The following is a 6,451-nucleotide window of genomic DNA, read 5'->3' on the forward strand; positions in this document are numbered from 1 at the left end:
ATAGTTCAGTAACCTCACCCTGGCACACCACTTTCAAAGAGGCTTCAGCAGATGGTGAAAGAAGAAGAGAGGACTCGCGTTAATGAACTGCGAGGGGAAGCAGGTGTGTGTGCTTTAAGCTGGTTGGAGATGAAGAAACGAGAGAGGTGTGCAGTTAGGGAGGGGCACCTCAGGGCTGCTGGGAGGAAGGCAAAGAGAGATGGCCAGAAACTCCTCCAATCCCAGGGGTGTGGAAGCTTGCCTAGCTGAAGGCTTCCAGTGGAGGTCAGCCCAGAAAGCGCAAGACCCTGTCTCAAAGTACAGTGATGGGATGAGTGACCCACCTGTAGTCTCAAGGCTTTGAAGGGGAAGCAGAGGGTCAGGAGTTCAGTCATCCTCTTCTCAAGCTGATCTGCCCTTTGGGGGTAGAACAAGGGCTTTTCCTTACAGGTCAGTTAAGAACGCTCTTATTTAAGAAATATACAAGTAGGGGCTGGAGAGATGGCTTGGTGGTTAAGAGTTCAATTCCCAGCAAGCACATGATGTCTTACAGCGATCTGTAATGAGATCTGATGCCCTCTTCTGGTGTGTCTGAAGACAGCAACAGTGTACTTACATACATTAAATAAAAAAATTAAAAAATTAAAAAAAAGAAATATACAAGTCATTACTTGTATAACAAGAAGTTATACTCCTTTCTTGGTATACAAGTATACAGTTATACAAGAAATGAATAAGTAGCACTCGCCCAGGGTGCACCAGGCCCGAGGTTTAATTGGGAGTACTACAAATAACCCAGTGTGCTCCAGGCGCCCCCCCCCCTTATATATACAAATATGTTTATTTATAACTATAATTTTGTGTCTGTGGCTTATATATTAAGATACGGGCTTCTGATAGAGCCTGAAAGCCTAGCACTCCTCAGGCCCCCCAGACAGGGTCTCAGTGTAGCCCTGGCTATCCTGGAAGACCAGGCTGGCTTGGAACTCCACCGTCCCCCCACCCCCTGAGTGCTGGAATTAAATTAATTAGTTAATTAAATTAATTAAAGGCATGTACCACTACACCTGATTAATCGTATTAGCAGTTTTAAAGCTGAGGCAGGAGGATTTAAAAAAATAAAATAAAATTAGGGCCAGCCTGGGCTACAGATGAGACTGTCTCAAAACAATCATACAAACAAAAAAGAAATTACATGTATACTGCTTGTTTGTACACATGTTAAGTAAGGTCCTTCTGACTGTGTTCTTCCCATGCCCCCTCCAAAAGAGTCTAATCTCCGGCATGAATGTTCTTGGAGACAGGCCTCTTAATGCTAAGTGAGGTCATTGTGGGACCTGACCCAAATGACTCATAAAAGAGGAAGTCTAGAAAAGTAACTGCTCATAAGGGTCAAGTGAGAGGCAGACGGCTCTGCTGGCCTTTGAGGCCAGCCAGGGCTCCATAATGATACCCTGCCTCAAAAATAAAATAAACATAAAAAAAAATAAATAAAAAGAAGGAGAAGGAGGAGGAGAAGGGGGCGGGGGGGGGGGGAGGGGGAGGGGGAGAAGAAGAAAGACAACTAAGATATTTTCGTTAAACTAAAGGGCCAGAGGCCAGGAAGTGACACAATGTTTTCCCACCTCAACTAAAAGGCAAGAAGATTGACTAAGCATAAGGCAAGGAAGATGGGCGGGGCAGGTCACGGTCTGTGGACACTTTTTTAGTTTATTGTGAAGCAGTTGAAGTTTTGATACCCGTGCAGCAGCCATTGAAACGGAGGACACTCCACTGACATAAAACCCAGTAGCACACAAGGATGTGTGTACAATATTTACTGCAGGCTTCGGTGTTTCAGCAAAACCCTGGAAATAACTTGGATGCTCTCAGGAGGGCAGGAACATTCACGGTGACCCACTCAACTTTTGATATTGGAGCGAGGTAGTTTAATGTGAAAGAATTATGTAGTATATGGGCTTTGAGTAATGAGGGATTGCTTAGTAAGAAGAGTTCTTGAAAGTTCCCTCTCATGTGTCCATGGGTCCCTCATGTGCTACAACTTGGCTTTTGAGAGAGGGTCTCTCGTTGGGACCTGTGGCTCCCTGGCTAAGGTGTAGTCAGAGAGTCCCACAGACAGTCCTGTCTGCTGGCCCAGTGATGGAAGTCTCCAACATGTCCACAGAAGCTCACCACCAGCTCTCTGAAATAACATCCAGGAAAGAATTCCCTGTCTCTACAGTTGAGATTCAGACCTTCTTGCAGATGATGGGATTATGGGTCACTGGGTAACAGATCTGTGGAACTTGCTGGAAATCTGCCTGGTGAAACTTGCTGTCTGCCTCCTAGGGTGCTGGGGGCCGTCTTATCGTAGTTCCTGCAGGGCTGCCAGAGGGTGAGAGTGGGAGGAGCCTGAAGCTGGCTCAGCACACAGTCTCACACAGCAGGAGCCTGGGGCCCCAGAGGCAAGAATGGAGCCTGTCCAGGGTTGGGGGACGGGGCGGGGCGCACAGAGGCTCTAGGACATAGAGTACCTGTTCTTTCCATGTTTCTCTGCTGCCCTCTAATGACAGAACTCCATCACTGCAAAGGAAAAATATTTAAAGGGCCTAGAACTGTTTTCCATGGAGCAGTCAAAAAGGGTAAATTTGGAGCTGAGACAATAAATTGGTAACTGTCTTAGTCAGGGTTTCTATTCCTGCACAAACATCATGACCAAGAAGCAGTTGGGGAGGAAAGGGTTTATTCAGCTTACACTTTCCATATTGCTGTTGATCACCAAAAGATGTCAGGACTGGAACTCAAGCAGGTCAGGAAGCAGGAGCTGATGCAGAGGCCATGATGCATGGCTTCTTACTGGTTTGCTTCCCCTGGCTTGCTCAGCCTGCTCTCTTATAGAACCCAAGACTACCAGCCCAGGGATGGTCCCACCCACAAGGGGCCTTTCCCCCTTGATCACTAATTGAGAAAATGCTTTATAGTTGGATCTCGTGGAGGCATTTCCTCAACTGAAGCTCCTTTCTCTGTGATAACTCCAGCCTGTGTCAAGTTGACACAAAACTAACCAGGACAATACCACAGAATTACTCGTCATGGCTAAGAACTAGAAATAGGGCTGGTGAGATGGCTCAGTGGGGTAAGAGCACCGGACTGCTTTTCCGAAGGTCCGAAGTTCAAATCCCAGCAACCACATGGTGGCTCACAACCACCCGTAATGAGATCTGACTCCCTCTTCCTGGAGTGTCTGAAGACAGCTACAGTGTACTTACATGTGATAAATAAATAAATAAATAAATCTTAAAAAAAAAAAAGAACTAGAAATGACCTGGACATCCTCAAAATGATAGTGAAAGAACCTAGGTATTCTCACAGCGATAGGACCAATCAAGACTACTGAACACTCATTCTGTGAGGTGCTGGGGCAGACACTTTAAAATGTATCAATCAGCAGGTCACACCTGTGATCCCAGGCCTCCGAGACAGATGAATCTCTATGAGTTAAAATTAGCCTGGTTCAGGCCAGCCTGAGAGACACTGTGAGACTCTGAAAAAGAAAACACAACACCCCTAACAAAACAGCAGTACAAAAACTAAGAGAAAGTGACAGATCTATATCCATTATTCTGGAGGAATTTTAGGAGTGTTGGCTTTTTTAAATTTTATTTTATTTCTTTTCTTTTCTTTCTTCCTTCCTTCCTTCCTTCCTTTCTTTTTTTAAAGAAAGGGTCTCGTGTAGAGACCCTCCTAGTCTTTAACTCACTGTGTGACAAAGGTTGACTTTGGGTAACCTTGAACTCCTGACCCTCCTGATTCTACCTCCCTAGTATTGGCTTACAGGCAAATACCACACACCTCACCTGGCTTCTAAGGGCTCATAACTGTTTTTGTGAAGTGAAAAAGGACAGAAGAAAAGAAGGGTGTAGGGATAAAAACATCTCCAAGCGGGACCGGAGAGAGAGCTTATTGGCTAAGAGCACTTGCTGCTCTTGTAGAGGAGCCCGTTTCAGTTCCCAGAGCCCACGTGGTGGCGTATAACCATCTGTGATGACAGTTTCATGGGCTCTGTTGCCCTCTTCTGACCTCTGGGAGCACCAGGCATGCACAGAGCGCTTACACACTGGCCAAACACTCATATACATAAAGTCCTTTTTGGAAAAGTATCTTCAGGGCTGGAGGGATGGCTCAGCGGTTAAGAGCACTGACTGCTCTTCCTGAGGTCCTGAGTTCAATTCCCAGCAACCACATGGCGGCTCATAACCATCTGTAATGGGATCTGATGCCCTCTTCTGGTGTGTCTGAAGACAGCAACAGTGTACTCTCATACAATAAATAAATACATCTAAAAAAGAAAAGAAAAGAAAAGAAAAGAAAAGAAAAGAAAAGACTCTTCAACAGAGCCTGGGTCTGCAAAGAGCTTCAAGGTCTAGCACTTGTCCCTAGTACGGGGGATACTACACTAACAACCCAGTGTGCACCAGGCCCTCAGAATCACGGGGTTACCACACACGCAACCTCCAACAAAAACACAGGGAGGATGAACTGACGAAAGGAGACAATAAAAGACTTAGACTGGTTTGTTGCCTTCCTCCCAACTCCCTCTCTCAGAAAGTCTTGTGGGCCTTAGCCCCTCACCCTGAGCTATCCAGGCTATGCCACCATACCCCCAGGCCTTGTGGTTTTTATTTGCTTACTTGTTTATTTTGTGGTGTTGAGGATTGAATCAACATGTTAGGCAAGTGTCTAGCTACACCCCCAGTCTACTTTCTACTGGCCAAAAGGGAGAGTTGACTTACATGGTTAGCTACTGCAAGCGGATTCAGTTAACTAAGGTATGCATGTATGTAAAAGACATGCAAGACATGCTTTTTTCCTTTTTTTATTGCTTCTTTGTGAATTTCACGCCATGCACATCAATCCCACTCATTTCCCTGCCCCTCCGTATTTACTCTCTGCCCTTGTAACCTCTCACCAAAAAACAAATAGATAAGTAAATAAAAAACCCACAAAAAACCCAACAAAAACAAAACAAGAAAACCCAACCCAACCAAACCAAACCAAACCAAAACACAACCCCCCCAAAACCCAAATACCAAAAAACAAAAATAAAACAAAAACCCAACAAAAACAAAACAAAACAAAACACCCCAACAACAAACAAACAAATCTTGCCATTGAAGCTGAGTTGTGTCTTGACGGTACACTCTTTTGCCTAAACAACTTTTCTTGCAAATATTCATTTTAATGAGTCGGTCTGGTTGGCTTCTGCCATGCTATCAGTCCTGGATCCTCACCGGGACTCCTCTCAGATACCCGTTGTTGCACTGCATCATGGAGTCCCCGCGGCTTTGGTTCTGGAGGACCAGCCCTTTATGCACTCCAGCAGTTCATAGATGGGGTAGATGGTGGGCCAACTCAGAGCCCTGGATCTAGGCCTGGGTGGGAGCTGAGTTGGTCAGCCTGACAGCTCCCTGTGCTCACACCATTGGGGCCAGCTCTACTGTGCTGTGTGTGTGTGTGTGTGTGTGTGTGTGTGTGTGTGTGAGAGAGAGAGAGAGAGAGAGAGAAAGAGAGAGAGAGAGAGAGAGAGAGAGAGAGAGAGAGAGAAAGAGAGGTGGGGGGTAGGCTCTTCCAAATGTGTGGCTGGAGAGATGGCTCAGCTGTTAAAGGCTAGGCTCACAACCCAAAACTAAGAGTGATGGACATTCTTAAGACATTTAAAGTATCACATGAGTGTTTGATGTGTATTGATAAGTGGGAAAAGGCGAACAGAGAAAGGACCTGAGCTTATTGTTAAAATGTTCATGGGCAGACATTCACCCAGATAGAGCTACCTCAACGTGATAATGGTATTTTGTATTGATTAATTTTTTTTATTTTTTTATGCGTATGGGTATTTTGTCTCCATGTGCACCTGGTGCCTGTGGAGGTCAGAAGAAGGTATCGGATCCCCTAGGACTGGAGTTACAGGTGGCTGTGAGTCACCACGTGGGTGCAAGAGATTGAACCTAGGGCTTCATGAATATTAGACAGGCATCTACCAAGAGTTACACCCCCAAATCACGGCAGTTATGTTTTCTGATAAGATTATGGATGATAATCCTTCCTACTTTTGACTTTTAAGTAATTAGAAAAAAATACGATTTTGAAACAGGATCTGACTCTGTAGCCCTGGCCGACCTGGCTGACCTTGAACCACAGAGATCGGCCTGCTTCTCGCGCCTTTATTGCTGGAACTAAAGGCATAGAGCTGGAGACAGCAGTTATGAGCTGCCCCAACAGTTGCAAGGAACCTTCTGGAATACGCACTCCAACACAGTGAGGGTGGAAGAGAGGAGCTGTCCCCAGTGGACTGAAGCCAGGACAGCTCCTGAAGGGCTTCCATCTGGGTCCAGTTTGCATTCTCATTTTATACTCTAAAACCACAGCGTGGGTGGGCAAGCAAGTGAGAATTTTTTTACAGAAGCACAAGTGGCAGTCAGCCGGTTGTCAAGGG

This window comes from Mus musculus, chromosome 7 (genome assembly GCF_000001635.26).
Source record: "Mus musculus strain C57BL/6J chromosome 7, GRCm38.p6 C57BL/6J".
NCBI classification, from domain to species: Eukaryota; Metazoa; Chordata; class Mammalia; order Rodentia; family Muridae; genus Mus; species Mus musculus.